This window comes from Equus przewalskii, chromosome 8 (assembly GCF_037783145.1).
Source record: "Equus przewalskii isolate Varuska chromosome 8, EquPr2, whole genome shotgun sequence".
NCBI lineage: Eukaryota > Metazoa > Chordata > Mammalia > Perissodactyla > Equidae > Equus > Equus przewalskii.
In genome coordinates this window covers 82617967-82634701 of record NC_091838.1, presented here as the reverse complement: position 1 = coordinate 82634701, position 16735 = coordinate 82617967, and the positions used below count along the sequence as shown (strand labels likewise).

Below are 16735 nucleotides of genomic sequence, written 5' to 3'. Positions count from 1 at the left end.
ACAGGACCCTAGGGGATGGTTAGTCAGGGAGCCTCACTGGCTCCTGGAGATAAGGAAGAATGGGAGCTGAGACACGTCTGGGACTGGGGGGTTTGGGTGTTCCCAGGGCACGGGGCTCTGAGCAGGGGCTGGAGTGGGCCAGCCGCTTGGGACAGAATGTGAGAAGGGCCTTGACTGACAGTGGAGAGCCACCACAGAGTGTTAAGCAGGTGTCTAGTTACCTATTGCTGTGTAACAACTTAGCGTAAAACTTGGGGGCTGAAAACAGCAATAAGCGTTTATTATCTCACGGTTTCTGTGGGTCAGGAATTCAGAAGTGGCTGGACGGGCGGTTCTGCTCAGGCTCCCTCCGGAGGTGCAGTCAGATGTCGGCCAGGCTGCAGCATTGGACGACCCAGCTGGGGCAGGAAGAGCCAGGTCTAATCTTGCTCCTCCCGTGTGGGGCCAGAGCGGGAGACCCCTCGAGGCTGGCAGACCACACTCAGTCATTTCTGCAATATCCCATGCTAACTCGGGCCAACTCTGCTCACTGTGAGGGGCCACCCCACTGTGCAGGACCTAGGAGGGAGACCACTATGGCCCTTTCAGGAGCTGGCTTCTGCACCCAGGTACCCTGGCAGTTAGAAGGCTCCCTCTGGCTTCAAGGAGAGGGTGGATGGTGCAGAGGGATGGGGAGGCCAGGGCTGCTGTGCCCCTGGACAGAGATGGAGATGAGGCCAGAACCATGGCAGTGGCAGGAGAGCATGGTCAGGGGTCAGATGCCTCAGGGCGCTGCTGGGTTCCTGGATTCCAGATGTCTCCCTGGAAGTGCCCACTTTCACGGCAAGAGCCGCCCCAATAGGCTGAGATTCAAAGTGAGGGCAGGGAGCCCTGGCTGCCATGCCGTCTCGAGCCCTGTCCTTGGCGGGTGCCACTGACTGGATGACACTGTCCCCGAGGCTGGGACGCCACCAGGAGAACAAGGAGCCAGGATGGGGGTGGAGTTTGGGGAAAATGGACTCACATTTATTGTCAGCCTACTGTGTGCACTGCACGTGTATTGTCTAGACTGGTCCCCCCCCCGCCTCCCGCGATGGGCAGGGCCCCCCTGGCCCAGATTCAGAAGGGCTCCGACTTCCCTGAGGGCACACAGCATGAACCAGATGTTACGTGTCCCCTACCCCCGTCTCCTAGTCAGCCCGTCCCTCCCTCTGCAGCAGGACGTCCCAAGGTCACCTTGAGCAGGACACTTGCAGACCCCAAGTGGCCTGGCTTCACTGGGGTCGGCTCAGGTTCTGCTGCTAACATCTTGGACCTGGAGCTTGGAGCTTCTCCAGCGGGGACTGTGGGCAGGGCTGTGGTGTGCCTGCTTTCGGGGAGAGCTGCAGCACGGGACTGACCGTTATCCTGCCAGGCTCTCGGGGAGCTTCTGCCTGGGGGAGCCGGTGCTTCCTGCCCCAGCCCAGGCGTCCCCAGCTGAGGCTCCAGAGCAGGGAGCCTGTCCCCTGGCCCCTCCTGCTAGGGCTCCGAAGCTGGTGCTCTTTAGCGCGGGGAGTGAGCTGAGCAGAGAGGGCAGCCAGAGGGGGCTCTGGGTGTGGGGGCCTGGGCGGAACCCTGTCCCTGAGGGTGCCTCCAGGACCTCCCTCCCCACTCTGAGTCCTCTAAACAGATGGTTTCCCGGGAGAATCCACATGGGCACAAGCCACTGGAGCAGGTGTGAGCAGGACCAGGTGCTGGGCCGAGGCGGCAGGCGTGGCTGGAGCGTGGAGCCGGCAGCCCCAAGGGGCCTCCGCCTCCAGGCTCAGCGCCGGCCTGAGTGGGGTGTGCAGACTCAGGAGCGTACACCCACCTCCTAGCCTCGCTGATGCGCCGTGGAGCCAAGCCTAAAACCAGCTGTTGTGATAACGACAGTGACCGTGGCAATGGCAACCCCTGCACCGGGCTGACTTGTGTCCCCCAAAATGACGTGTCCAGGTCCTAGCCCCCAGCACCTCAGAATGGAGCCCGATTTGGAAACAGGGTCTTTGAAGGTGTGGTGAGTTATGGTGGAGTCGTGCTGGAGTCGGGGGGTCCCCATCCAATGGCTGGTGTCCTTACAAGAAGAGGAGGGACACAGAGACACGGAGAGAAGGCCATGTGCAGACGGAGGCAGAGACAGGAGGGATGCGGCTGCAAGCCAAGGAATGCCGGGAGCTCCAGAGCTGTGGGAAGATGCATTTGTATTGTTTTAAGCTCCCGATGGGTGGTCCTTTGTGCCGGCAGCCCCAGGACACTGACACAGCTCCATTGCTGTGACGCCTGAAGCTGGTACACACGTTACGTGGGCCATCCTCACCACAGCCTGTGGGAAGGACGTCATTAGCGTGGCTGCCCCATTCTTCAGAGGAGGAGGCCGAGGCCCAGGGAGGCTCGGGGCTGGCTGAGGTCACGCAGGGCCTGGTGGTGACCCAGCCGGGTGCCCTCACCTGCTGAAGTCGGAATAAAGGGTGGAAGAGGCTGTCAGGGGCAGGCTGGGCACCCAGGGAGCCTCTTGCTGACTTGATGCTGTGGCCCATGTCTGCGTGGGGAGCGTCTGGCGGGGCCCAGGGAGAGTGCGGGATGGGCCTGGAGAGGGCTGTTTGGGCCCAGCAGACCGGATTCCTGGTGGTCTGGATGAGGGTGACCGGCCCTCCCCTCACTCTGGGAACTGGGGTGGGAATAGCTCCCGCATAGCCCAGCTGGGCAGGGGTGTCCTGGGTCCTCCAGCCGGCTTCCCTCCTCCCTCCCCTTCCCCACAGCTGTTAGGGGTCATCAAGGCCACCCAGCCCCTCCCCCTTCCCTGCTCGGCCTCACCCTCCACTGCACAGCCAGGTTGGAGCCCACCCCAGGGCCAGGCAGCCTGCACCCCCGAGCCCTTCCCCGTGCGAGAGGAAACCCGAGGATGGGGCCTCGAGCCAGTGGCCCCACAGCCAGCTCCTGCAGACACAGCAGGACAGCTGGGCCCCTCCAGTGAGGCCCCTGGCTGCAGCTGCCTGGCCGAAAGCAATGGCCCCTGTCCCCTCTGGGTGTGGCTGAGACCCAGGCCAGGTGGCCAGCCAGTGGCCACTTATGTGACCTTTGGGCCCAGAGGAGGCAAGAGAGGCCTCTGGCTTCTAGTTGCTCACAGACCAATAGTGGGGAGAAGGTGGGGCGGGGGACAGCTCAGACACCTGCAGGACAAGCCAGGAGGTGCTGCTCTCACCCAGGCCATGCGGGGGGTCTGTGAGTGTGGGCGTCATGGGCACTGTGGCTGGTGGAGCCCTGAGCCCACGTAGGGACACGTCATCTGGTGTGTTAGCCAAGCTGGGAGAGACACCCCAGCCCCAGGACCCCTGGACGCTGTCTGTGACCAGCTGGGCACAGTTGCCGGGGTCTGACTGTGGGACCTGGGGCTCAACCCCTCTGGGATCAGTTTCCCGCAAGAGATGGGCTGGGGCATCTGCAATCCTCCCCTTGCTGCTGAGTTGCTCTGAGGACAGAGGCGGATGATGGCTAAATATAAACAGCGCTGTGAGGAAGGGAAGGCGCTATGCAAATGCAGGGGGTTATTATTTCTGTGGAGAAAGATGTCTCCGAGGGAGGAGCTCAGGCTCCCTGACTTGGAAAAAGCCCATGACACCAACAGCTGGGTGCACGTGCCCGTTTCCGTGTGACAGTGAGGCCGTGTCATGTGGGGAACTCTGAGGGGGCCATGCAGCCCCCATGCCACCATGGCCATCTGGGTTCTCATGGCTGTGACCCCGCATGGGCTCAGCTCTTCCATGTTTACCAAGAGCTTGCAAGTCCCCTCCTGTTTGGTCCTCACGGGGGCCTGAGGAGAATCGGGATAAGTGGACACTCAGCTGGAGAAGCTGCTGCCACCAAGTGCCCCCCAAAGAGGGCAAGTCCCTTGAACTCCAGAGTGGGGAAGGACTGCGCCCAGCCAGCCTCACTCCCCTGCGAGTCCCTGGACTCGGTTTACAGCCAACATGAAGGCTAACATGGGACCAGGGTCAGGGCTCAGCTTGTGACCAGGACCAGGGCTCAGCTAGTGACCAGGACCAGGGCTCAGAGTGTGAGCAGGGTCAGGGCTCAGAGTGTGACCAGGGTCAGGGCTCAGAGTGTGAGCAGGGTCAGGGCTCAGAGTGTGACCAGGGTCAGGGCTCAGAGTGTGAGCAGGGTCAGGGCTCAGAGTGTGACCAGGGTCAGGGCTCAGTGTGTGACCAGGGTCAGGGCTCAGTGTGTGACCAGGGTCAGAGTCAGAGTGTGACCAGCGTCAGGGCTCAGTGTGTGACCAGGGTCAGGGCTCAGAGTGTGACCAGGGTCAGGGCTCAGTGTGTGAGCAGGGTCAGGGCTCAGAGTGTGAGCGGGGTCAGGGCTCAGAGTGTGAGCAGGGTCAGGGCTCAGAGTGTGACCAGGGTCAGGGCTCAGTGTGTGACCAGGGTCAGGGTCAGAGTGTGACCAGGGTCAGGGCTTAGTGTGTGACCAGGGTCAGGGCTCAGAGGGTGAGCAGGGTCAGGGCTCAGTGTGTGAGCAGGATCAATGCTCAGAGTGTGAGCAGGGTCAGGGCTCAGTGTGTGACCAGGGTCAGGGCTCAGTGTGTGACCAGGGTCAGGGCTCAGAGTGTGAGCCGGATCAATGCTCAGAGTGTGACCAGGGTCAGGGCTCAGTGTGTGAGCAGGGTCAGGGATCAGAGTGTGACCAAGGTCAGGGCTCAGTGTGTGACCAGGGTCAGGGCTCAGTGTGTGACCAGGGTCAGGGCTCAGAGTGTGAGTAGGGTCAGGGCTCAGTGTGTGACCAGGGTCAGGGCTCAGAGTGTGAGCAGGATCAAGGCTCAGAGTGTGACCAAGGTCAGGGTTCAGAGTGTGACTAGGGTCAGGGCTCCGAGTGTGAGCAGGGTCAGGGTTCAGAGTGTGACCAAAGTCAGGGCTCCAGGTGTGACCAATGTCTAGACTGAGTCCCTGGTCAGGGTTGGACATCCTCAGCTCTGGCAGGCCTCTGGGACAACACAGTAGGACAGTAGGACAGACCAGGAAACCTTTTTGAGTTAAGCCCCTCTTTCTCTCTGGTGGCCTGGCCTCGACCCTGCTCTGTCTCCACGGGCCCAGCCTCTCCCCCATTCTCTTTCCTGGGGCCCAGCCTCGCCCCTGCTCTCTCTCCTGTGGCTCCCCGTTTCCCACTCAGGAAAGTGCCGCCATTTCCAGAACCCCTCCTGGCGAGGTCGCTTGTTGAGGAGGCCGTATCCAGGGGTGCACGGTCGGGTGCAGCAGGCCAGGGACTTGTCTCCAGTGCCAGGAAGAGGGAGTGACGGTGGTTGTGAGCCGGCACTGTGCCCACAGCACCGTGTATCTGGAGGGTGGAGCTCAGGCTGGGTGGGCTGTGGTTCTTTGGCAGTGCAGGGGCGGAGCGGCCGGGCTGCGGGAGACGCTGGGTCCCTGTGCCCGGGGTGCGGCTGGCCGCGGTAGCACGGATGCCCAGGTCTCAGCCGCGGCTCTCACGGGGAAGGGGCTGGCGAAGCTTGTGGAAGGAGGGGAGTCCCTGGGATCTGGAGGGACTCCCGCCGTCCTCCTGGGCGCCCACACTGCAGCCCTGCGCCGTGGACCTCTTTCCACATTGAACTGTGGTCGCCGTGGATGCGTCCATGAGCCCCGTGAGGAGTGAGCTCTCAGGTCCCCAGGCCGGGGCAGGACGCAGAAATTGAGGGTGCACGAGTGGAGGGACCCAGGAAGGGGTGCCTGCGCAGCCTGCCTCCCTGCGGAGTCCAGGGTGGGGCTCCGATAAACAGAATTACAGTATCTGGGCCACAGCCGATGAAGTATTTTTCATGAACATAAAAAATTTAAGGGGCTAAATGGAGGCTCCTTCAAATCGTGTTTTTAATGTTTTCTGAAAGCCGTGAAATATCGACCTCAAAGCTGTTGATTTCCATTTGGGAAGCGTGTGGTGGGCATCTCCACGTCCACGCTTCTGTGCCACACATGCACATGGGCGTCTTCATGTGCGTGTCTGCGTGTGCACCTGCACGTGCACATGTGTGTACATCCGTGTGTGTATGCGTGTATCTGCTTGTGCACATGTGCGTGTGTGTGCACGTGTACGAGGTCTGGATGTACAGACCCCCTCTAATGGCCTGCTCGCCCTCCCAGGGGCTGCGGTGTCTGTGATCTGAATGAGGGCTGAGCGTGTCGTCCTGGACGGGCAGGAGACGGCTGTGGTCCACGTGTGTGTCCTGCGTTCCCAGAGCCCTCCCCCTGGCCCTGAAGGAGGAGCTGGCATGTCCCCATTTTTCAGCTGGGACACCTGACAGGCAGAGAGGTGAAGGGACTTCCTCAGAAGTGGGCCGCATGGAGACCATCCTTCTGGGTTGGGACCGTTGGGGAAACTGCTGCCCGGAGGGTGAAGTGGCCACCTGAGGTCACGCCAATAGGGCTGCCAGGGCTGGTTTATAAGCAGATCTGTGTGACCCAGAGGGGGACAGTGCAGAGCTGGCCCGAGTGGGGCAGCGGGGCCGGTCCTCAGGCGTGGTCTTGGTGGTGACACCTTCCATCTCAGAAGTTTGGGAGATGAGTTATACGATGGCTCTCTGCTGAGCCAGTCAGAGGCCTGGGGACTTGTCCCTGGTCTCTGGGACCCTGGGCAGCCCTGCCCTCCTCGCACTGGCCCATGTTTGTGCTGCGGGGCCAGCCCAGCCCTGGGGGGCCAGGAGGCTCCTGAGGCGTCCTGTGGCTTGGCAGGGGTTTATACCTGGAACCACTGCCCCACCCCCGCCAGGGCCAGGCGGCCTCCCAGAGCTCCGGGTCAGCAGGGCAGGCGGGACAGACAGGCGGACAAGGCGGCAGGCAGAGCTGAGGAGCAGAAGGACCTTGGGCTCCAGCAGGGCCCGGATCTGGGCCTCGGTGTCCTCGTCTGTAAAATGGGTGCATACAAGTGCTACCTTTCAGAGTCCCTGAGCGTTAGCGACGAAGGCCGGCGGGCGCCTGGCCCAGAGGAGGCCTGCCCTCGCTGACTGTGGCTCTTCATTGTCACTGTCCTCACTGTCACAATCGTGCACCCCCTCTGTTTATGGAGACGAGACGCGGCTGGCCATTTTTCTCCTGTTCCCACATGGCCCTCCAGCCAGCAGGGACTCGCCTTGTCCTCCCCGTCACCTAGGGCAGGGCACACGGGCACAACTCAGAGAAGCCCAGAGGGCGGTGATGCGTCTGTCTGACTCAGTAAAGCCCCAGCCCCTCCCGGGGGACCGCAGGTGGAGCTCAGACCCGGTGCTGCCCTGAGCAGCTCACAGCCCTGAGGAGACGCAGGTTCTTGAGGTGCTGAACTGCCAGGGGGAGAGCGGGAGCCAGGAGAGGGCAGTTCTGCCAGGAGGGCTTCCTGGAGGAGGCGGCCCCTGAGAGCTGAGTATTGAAAGGCTGGTCTGGGCTCCTCTGTCAGACAAGGAGGAGGGCCCTCCAGGCTCAGGGCACGGCCCAGGAAGAGGCATGGAGGCCCCGTGGGTGCAGCACCGAGCCAAGAGCCGGGCCGTGATGGACTGTGCAGGACACATCCTGGAGAGGGGCCCGGAGGCTTCCTGGGGGCTCTTGTCAGGAGCAGCCTTCCCTCCTTGTGGGCCTGCAGGAGCCCTAACAGGGACTGACACAGGCCCCTTCCCTTTGCGTGCGCTGGCCCAGCCCCTGGCACTCCCCCCACAGCTGGGCAGGTGGTCACGGGAGGAGGGCCAGGCCCAGCCAGCCTGTGGGAATGGCGCTCCGCTGGGAAAACGGTGGAAAAGATAAAAAGCAAAACAGGCTGACGCCCGCACAGGAGGCAGCCTGTGTGTGTGAGGAGCGCCGGAGGAGCGGGTGGGCGTGACGGGGGCTCCAGCCCACACAGCTGGGGTGGGAGGGAGGGTGCTGAGTCCTCCTGGTCCCAGCCTGGGCTCTGCGGCCGGAACAGGGGCCCCAGGGTCACAGGCTGGGACTCTGTCCTCTGCAGCTGGGGTCAGCTGACCTGGGCGCCCCCCACTTTGCAGCTCTCTGCCTGTGGTGTTGAATGGGCCGTGCGTGGAGCCCCGTGTCCTCCTGGGTGGGCCTGAGAGTCCACAACCTTGTCGGGGTGTTTGTCAGGCCCAGGTGAGGCCCTGGTGCCCTTGGTGTACACAGTTGGTACACAATAAACGTGCGTTTCCTCCTTCCCCACCCCGTCTTGGCCTTCGTCCCGCTCCTCTGCACACTGACCCTGCTCCATCTCCCTGGAACTGTCCCCAGACTGGTCACGGACCTGCCCCCACCACACACCCTGAAACAGGGATTCGAGTTGCCTGCTGACCCAGCCAGCCAGGCCCAGACGACACCCTCAGACCTGGACCTCCAGGCCTTTGTCCTTATCACGAGGACGGACATGTGAGGCCTGAGGGCCCACCCCGTCCCAGCTCCTGGAGAGGTGGCCTTGGCACGTCCGTGGCCCTGGGGCAGCCCGGGCCTCGCTGTCCATCTCACTGCCTCACTCCACCCCAGCTGGCAAGGGCCTTGGATTTGGGGCTCTGGGTCCTGGCGCTGGGCCAGCACGTGTCCCGTGGGCCACACTGTCCCTGCAGTGACCACACTCACACCGCAGCCTCTGGCCGCACCAGGGTGCTGGGCCCTCAGAGACCAGGAGGACGGGAGCCGGGAGCTTGAGGCCCCACCTGACAGATATCGGCTGAGGCTCCGAGGGCTCATCCAGGCGGTGAGAAGGGCAGGGCCGGCCCACCTCGGCCTCAGGGCAGGGCTCAGGGTCAGCTGCCCAGCCGTCCAGTCCTGTGTCTGTGTGTCCCCCACTCACTAGGCGGCAGGAGGTGTTATCTTGGCCCCAGGGCCTTTGATCTTCCCCAGGAAACGGACGGCAGAAGAGCAGTGAGGAAGGAGCTTGGGGCTTTCCCAGGGGGTGTGAGCCCCCAGTAGCACAGCATGGACACCTCGTCCGAGGGTGACGTGCAGAGGAAGGACCTCGCTGTGTGTTGGGATGGCCCTGGGTTTGAGCCCATGCCCTGCCATTTCCCCTGGGTGACAGGTCCCCTGGGTGGACAAGTCACCTAACTTCATGGAGCTCTGGTGTTGGCTCTGGCAGCTGGGACAGTCATCCCCCAGCGCAGGGCTATGAGGACAGTGGGCTGACTGCAGGGGCCTGGGCAGAGCCCACGCAGGGGCGAGGGGGGACACCCAGCCACGTGCCCCTGCCTGCTTCTCCAGGCTGCAGACCCCATAGAGATGCAGAAGGAGATGGAGTTCTGCCTGCAGGGACTCCCCTTAGAAGCGGGGTCTTGGCCCCCCTGAAGGGAGGATGCTGGGAAGGGGCGTTCTAAGCCTGTCCTGATGGAGAACAGAGGCGGTCGCTGCAGAAAGAGACATGGTGGCTGGGAGGGACCCCTGGAGCAAAGTCTGCCAGACAAGCATGTTGAGAATGGAGGGACACTTGGCAAGAGCCACCCCCCCCCATCTCCCTACTCAAAGAAAGCAGTTTTGCTTCTTGGTGCTTCTCAGTAATTGCAATAATAAATTGAATAATTAGGCTAAATCCACAGAAGAGAATTAAATATTAATTTCTAATAAGCATTCAGAGAATGTCACCAGCGAGCAAGGACCAGCAGAATGTGTGTGCACCCGGCACTCCCCTGCCCGGCCCCCGGGACTCTCCCTTCCAGGGCAGGACTGATGCACACCGAGCCTCTGGCCAGGAGGGCGATGGTTGGTGTGCCAGCCCTGGGGTACGTTGGCGGAGACAGGGTGCAGCAGGCTGATGAAAGGAGGAGGGTGCCCACAGGGTCTGGGCGTGGATCCTCATCGAGGGAAGGTGGCCAGTGCCTTTTCACGGAGTAGTGAGTGGATGAGAAAGTGACACATCTGTGGGACATGGACAGTGCCTGAGCGCCAGTGAGCCAACCCAGGCTCTATGTGTTGCCTGGGCCCCAACAAGGCCTGGTGAGCTCACAGGCTGGTCGGGCCCTGGTCAATCAAAAGGCAGTGCTCCAGGGTGAACACTGAGTATGACCCGGTCACACTCTGAGCCCTGACCCTGGTCACACACGAGTCCTGGTCCTGGTCACACTCTGAGCCCTGATCCTGGTCACACTCTGAGCCCTGATCCTGGTCACATGCTTAGCTATGACCCTGGTCAGATGGTGAGCCCTGACCCTGGTCACACTCTGACTACTTCGGCCTAATTCCTTCCCCACCTCCACTTCTCTCCCTACTGACCTCCTCTTCCCTCTGAGACTCTGAGGGCAGGCCACACCTGGGGCCAGCCGAGTCCCAGCTCCCCTTACAGGCTGGGTCCCCACTGCCTGGAGCTGTTCAAGGGACAAATGAGAAAGTCCAGGTGGATCCCCTAGTGCGGGCAGGCGCCTGGTACATGTCCCATCCCTGTTTTCCGCTGTAATCACTGGACTCAGGGGCACTTATCGGGCCTGCTCAGGCCGATCCCTGGCCTGTGGTGGGGCTGGGGCCTCGGGGACGAGCCAGGCCTTGCTGGCCTCCAGGAGGACACGTGCGGCCGGTGCTGTGAGGGTGGGCCTGCCCTGTGCGCTGCACGCCTGTGGGTTCCGTGCCCCAGCAGACACTGTGCCATAGAGCGTTAGTGCCTGTTTACAGAGCAGGTGCCTGGCGCCCAGAGGGGCTGTGGGGGCCGGGGCCACACGGCCGGGGAGCGTGGGTGAGTCAGGGCTGGGGCTGGGATCCCAGCCTGCTGCTTCCCCTGTGCTGGGAATATACAGGTTTTCCTTTCCTTGCAGACGTTCAGCGCCTCCCTGTTCCCACCCTCCTGAATGTCTGAGGCCGAGATGAGGGGCCTTCTCCTATCCTGGCCTCAGCTGTAGGACTGGAGCACAGGTGTGGGGGCTGGGCCGGGAGTACCCTGCACGGGGTAGCTTTTGGGGGTGGGGGACACTCAGCTACCATGCCCAGGGGAAGAAGAGGAGGAGGGGCAGCCTGGGGGATAGTGCCGGCCCCTACCTTGCAGAGCAACCCGAGGCAAGCCCCCAAACCTCTCTGAGCCCCAGCTAGCTCAGGGCAGGGCGGGGGGTCTGGGCCAGATGACCCTCGGGCCCAATCCACTTGTCCGTTCATTTGTTCATTCATTCCACAGTCATGGGGATTGAGCCCTCCTAGGGCCAGAGGCTCTCCTGGGTACCAGGAAGAGTGGCCTCCCGCTCACCAGGCCACCCGCTGCTGGGGAGGTGTGTGTGATGGCTCGCTGGCCAGGGCTGGGGAGGGGTCCGAGGGCCTGCAGGTCAGGGAGGGCCTTGGGGGGATGGGGTGCTGGGCGGGGGGCTGCAGTGTGCAGAGGGCAGGGAAGGGGGCGAGCTGGGCTCAGGGCACGTGGGCAGAGGGGGAGGGAGGGTGCCTTCCTGCCACCACTCCCAGCAGTAGCCGGAAACCACATGGTTCCCAGAGGATTTGGAAGAGAGAAAGAGGACTGGACCTGCCCTGTGCCACCCACCGTCCTGTCCTTGGTCAGCCATCAGGGAGGACACACCTGTGCTCCCCTGACTAGGGGGAAGTGAGGCTCAGAGCCTGGGTGTCTGGCTCCAGGGGTTTCAGGGTCCCCCATCATCATGTATCGACTGTTTAGCTGTCTGTGGCTGGCGGCCTGTTTCCTCCTCCTTCGGCCCCCGAATCTGGTTGCCCGCCATTCCTGATGTCCCTGCCCGGCCCCGGGCCCTCGGCCACTGCTCCAGCTCCTGGGTGGTCCTTGAACTCTCAGAACCATGGACAGTGGCACAGCTGGTCAGTGGTGCACCGGAGCCCTCCCTGGGCTGGGCCCCCGCAAGCAGGAACCACCCAGGCTGACCCCGTTACTCGCCGCCATTCTCTGAGCGGTTGCTTTGTGAGTGCTCATTGACTGCCTCCCTGCCATCTTCACCACCTGGCGTCTGCGGTGTCAGCCAGCGTGTGGCGTGTGGATGCTCATGCATATTTGTCCCCTGAGAGGAGAAGCAGCATCACCAGAAGGGTGGGTGCAAACATGGCCCGTTTTAAAGCTGTGGGAGTGGTCAGAGGGTTAGTGCCCAGCCCAAGGATATGCAGCTGAAAATGGCTGCATCAGGATTCGAACCCAGGCCACCTGACTCTGCTCCTCTGCTGACCCCTCCCCTCGGCGAGAGGGATGGGACGCGGGGAGGGAGGGAGGCAGAGCCCCATTGCCCTCAGCAGGGCCGTGCACTCTGGCCGAGGCTCTGTCCCGGGAGTGCAGGAGCCAGAGTGTGGACACAGGACTAGGAGGGTTTGTGCCAGAGGTGGCTACGGGAGGAGGTGGCCCTGTGTGAGGGTCCTCTGAAAGGTGATGGGCAACATGGGGCAGACACCAAAATGGGGTCTGGAGGCAGGCCACGGGGGAGGGGCGGCCGTGGGGGCCCCAGCAAAGGCCAGAGGCGTGCAGAGGCCGCTGACCGGCGGGAGGGGTGGGCATGGGCCAGGCTGAGCAGGACTGTGTAAAGCTGGGGTGGACCGACACCCTCCTGCCCATGGCCCTGGGAGACTGCCCCCAGGCCTGCGGTCCTGCTGACGCGTGGCCCCTAGAGGCCCATCTGCCCATGGCCCTGGGAGACTGTCCCCAGGCCTGCGGTCCTGCTGACGTGTGGCCCCTAGAGGCCCATCTGGGACCCTCGGTTCAGGCGGCCCCTGGTGCCTGAAGCTCAGCCTTTCAGGAAGAGTGGGGGCTCACCTTCTCCGCCCCGGCCCCTTCCGTATTCTGCCAGCATCCGCCCATCTGTTTGGATGCAGAAGTCTCCCCAGCAGCATCCACTGAAGTGCCATATGGCTGAGGCTCAGCCCGCAGAGGAGGGAGCCGCAGGCTGGGCGCCTGGGGGTTGAAGGGCATGCTGGCACGGTGATGGGGGGGCTGCTTCTGCCCCAATCCTGAGGATGAAGGGGCCGGGTCAGGAGGAACCCGGGGCCTGGGGGAGCTGGGGAGGGGGTGGGTCCTCCCCATTTCCCCTCCCCTGAGACAGCCACTCAGCTGCAGGTGCCCTCCATCCACAGAGGCAGGCAGAGGGCGAGGTGGTCCTGTACAGGACCCCAGGGCAGCTGGGGTCTTCACCACCCCATGTCCCAGCTGGTGCCTTGTGCCTGGGGAAGGGCCGAGTCGCACAGAGCCAACAGGGTCGGGGAGGCTGCCAGCTGAAAGCTGCCCCGTTTTACCAACGAGGAGACCGAGCTCTGGAGGGCGTGGCTCTGCCTGACCCCCAGCAGCTTTGGGGGCCCCCTGTGTGGCCCTGGGGAGGCTGGGGCACAAGAATGGCAGATGGAGCAGTCAGTGGAGGGGCACCAGGTGGGGCCAGGAGCCGCCGGAGTAACCTGAGCGGGGACAGGGAGGGGTTCTCGGGGGTGGAGGGGCAGGGGAGGTGCAGCCTCGGAAGGCACCCCAGTGGGTGAGTGGTGGTCACTTTACAGGCATGTGTTTGGGGGGCTCAGGAGCGAGCCCCAGCCTCCCTCCCGAGGACCACTGTTCCCCTGGAGCACGCCTGCCCTTCTCCTCCCTGGGACCCGTGTCCCCCAGGTGTGGGGGGGAAGAGTCCCCCAGCAGGTGAGAGAGTGGATGGAGGAGATGCCCCGGGAAGGGTCGGCATCCTCCCTGCGGCCTCATTTGATGCCAGGCACTAGGGCCCTGGCTGGGGCAGAGGGGCTGGTGGGGAGGCCAGGGGAGCGAGTCTACAGGCTGCAGCCACCTCCACCTGCCCGGGTTGTGCCAGGTGGAGGTCCTGCTTCCTCGGGCCTCTGCAGGGGGCTGGCCAGTGACCACCACGGAGGGGCCATGGCCACCGCCCTCATGGCAGCCCCGGGGTGCATCAGCCCTTCACTGCAGCATCTGTGGACCCCTGCCAGCATCTGTGGGCGCCCACCCACCTTCATCCTGCAGCTGCTCCCTGGGCTGGGGAGCATCGGGGAAGCGGGGACACATGGTCCCCGATGCTGGGCAAGGGTGAGGCTGGGGTGATTTCCACAAGGTGCCTGGGGACCCTCATTAGAGGGAATTCCGAGGAAAAGCATTGTAGGCAGAGGGAGCAGCATGCCAATACCGTGAGGTGGGGATGAGACCAGCAGAGCCACAGCAGAGGCCCAGAGCCGGTTGGAGTGGGCAGGGGGCCTGAGGGCCTGGCTGTGATGGGGAGAGACCCTGCCCTGACCAGGTCTGCTGTTGGAGAGTGATGTGGGCGGCTGAGGAGACAGGGCCCAGGGGCAGGAAGGGGCTGTGCCCAGTCTGAGGGCCAAGAGGGGACTCTGGATGTGCTGAGAGTGGAGAGCGCCGGACTCGTGCCTGGACTCGGGTGAGGGACAGGGGGTCCAGGGTGACCCTGCAGCTCAGATGGGGAGATCAGATCTGCTTTGACTCATCTGTCTGTTCCTGGAGGCCCCGTCTAGCCCAGCACCAGGCCACTTGGGGAAGGGGCCACTGGGAAGGGGCCGGGGGCCTGAGTCACACTCAGCTGCTGCCAGTGTCCCCATTTTTCCTCCCCGGGCCTCTGTGTGGTCAGTCAGGCTGTCTGGAGTCCTGAAGTCTCCAGACGCTGGCCTTGCATCCCAGCCCTGAGAGGCCTGCCTGGAGGTGGGGCCGGCATGTTATGGGAGAATCCTGGAAAGGCCGCACAGAGCCCGAGGGCTGAGCAGGACGGCGGGACCCAGGCGGGCAGCGGGCCTTCGTCCGCGTGGCTGTGCAGAAGCCCACCTGCCTTTCACGCAGCCCACACTCTGGGCAGCCTCCAGCATCACAGCTCAGCATCCTGAGTTCCTGCAGAGGACCAGGCAACCTCTGGCCCCTCCCACCACACCTGGCTGTCTCCAGGTGTCATCGGCAGGGACGGCCCGATTCCCAGGAGCTGGGTGTTGTCACCGAGTCCTTTGGGGTCCCCTCTCTCCTGCGAGAAGTCCCATCTGGCCTCATGACCCCGGGGACTCGGCAACCCTGTCTTTAGCTCCCTCTGCCTGCGGCCAGGCAGGGGGCATGACGTCCTCAGTCGGCTTTTATAGGGACCTTCAGTTTTTCTTTTGAAAGGACATTTATTGTTTGTGCAAAAGTGAGACACGCTCACTGTAAACAAATGTGGACAATGTGGAGAAGTACAGAGAGGAAAGCACAGCCACCTCGCCCGCTGCCACACAGCTACGGTGTGCTGCTGGGCGCCCCTGCCCCGGGCAGTCCCGGTGATTCCAAGGGGCCCGTGTGATGAGGGGCTGCAGAGGCGCCCACAGGAGGCGCCTTCCGCTGAGCCCCCAGGTCTGCACAGCGTTCACCGGCAGCAAAGGACTGGGCAGGGGGCTGAGGGGTCAGCGAGGAGCCAAGGACAGCTCCCAGGTGTGTGGCTCTGAGGGCAGGTGGAAGCCGTGACCACACTAAGAGTAGGACGAGTGGGCCAGGATGGCTGGGCAGGGATGGAGCACAGGGCAGGCGCGGATGTTTAGGGCGGGACAGTAGTGAGGCCTGGCGGAGCCTGCCCAGGGCCAGGAGAGTCCCCGCTGGCACCTGAGACCACGGCAGGGCTGTTTTCTTCTCCGTGAAATGGAGACTGGTCATCCGGGCCCCCTCCCCGGGGCAGGTGCATAGTTGGCAAGTGGAAAGGGCGGGGAGGATGGTCTTGCTGCCTATGACTCCATGACCGGCCCAGCCCCAGCGAGCAGGGAGGCGAGGCCCCCGCCCTGACAGCCCTGCCTTCCTGGAGCGCTGGCCTCCTCCTCGGTCCTCGCTGCATGGAGCCTCCACCTTCTCAGCTGGGAGCTGAAGGGTCCTCTTGTTTTGCAGGTCGTGCTGTCACGTGGCCTGCGTGGACCCTGGGGAGCTTCGCACCTGCCTGCCTCCCAGCTGTGTGCTGACCCCGCCGCCTCTGCACAGCCCCTGGCTGAGCCTGCGCCAATAAACCGCCACTGCTTGGCCAGCCCCGTGCCTGTCTGTTTGCATCTGTGGGCGGGGTGGGGGGGTACCTTTCGGCTCTGGGGCTGTGCTGTGGGGAGGGGAGGTGGCAGGGGTGTGTGAGCGTGAGTGTGATTACGTGTGTGTGCACGCGAGAGTGCACACCTGTGTGAGTGTGTGTGTTGGGTGAGGTGGCCACGTGGGTGTGAAGCCGATGATGGAGGTGGCCCAGGGTGCCTCCCCTCTCCACCTGAGGGGCTGGCCCAGGAGGAGCCACGCCCTCCCCACGGGGCTGTGGCCTGGGTGGAGGCGGGGCCTGCGCCTTCCTCCCTGAGGGCCCAGCACAGCCCTTGCCTTCCCCGGGCCTCAGTTTCCTCACTCTGGCAATGGCGGCGGGGGTTGGACGCAGGTCTGAGGCCCCTGCTGCCCCCAGCTCCACAGCGCCTTTGCCTGCTGGTGCCCAGACGAGGGATGCGGCTGGAAGAAGGGGTCCCAGGTGGGAAGAGCCTGGCCTGGGCTGCTCCCAGGCTCCCCATCTCCTGCAGGAGTGATGGAGGCACCCTAAGCAGGAGGGGCTGCAGCCAGAGAGGCCCCTGGGGGCGGAGAGAGCAGGATGCAGCCCCTCTCGCCATGGGGAGTGGGTGCCAGGCAGGCAGACGGAGGCCCCCATCGGTACAGCACTGGGTCAGCATCCTGCCTCCCAGGCCCGTAGAGCTGAGGACCGCACGGGGGTGGGGGCTGCACACCAGACCCCCAGGGAAGGCGGGGTCCAGGGACTCAGAGATAGTGAGCTCCCCTGGGAGGCACGTTCTGGAAAGGCCTGCAGGAGGCGCAGATGCCCCCTTCCCTTCCCCTAGCCCCGATCCTTATGCGTGGAGGGTCTACAGCATTCAGGATCCAAGCT

General features: G+C 63.6%; 1 protein-coding gene across 9 annotated transcripts in view; it reads left to right on the top strand.

The window, feature by feature from the left end:
* Window positions 1-15858, top strand: part of TSNARE1 (t-SNARE domain containing 1) — a 171645-nt gene extending 155787 nt beyond the window's left edge. For all 9 annotated transcript variants that reach the window (XM_070631151.1, XM_070631169.1, XM_070631168.1 and 6 more), the window contains one exon: window positions 15724-15858. The gene's annotated coding sequence lies outside the window, so the exon portion shown is untranslated. The remainder of the gene's footprint in view (window positions 1-15723) is intronic.
* Window positions 15859-16735: the final 877 nt, after the last annotated feature.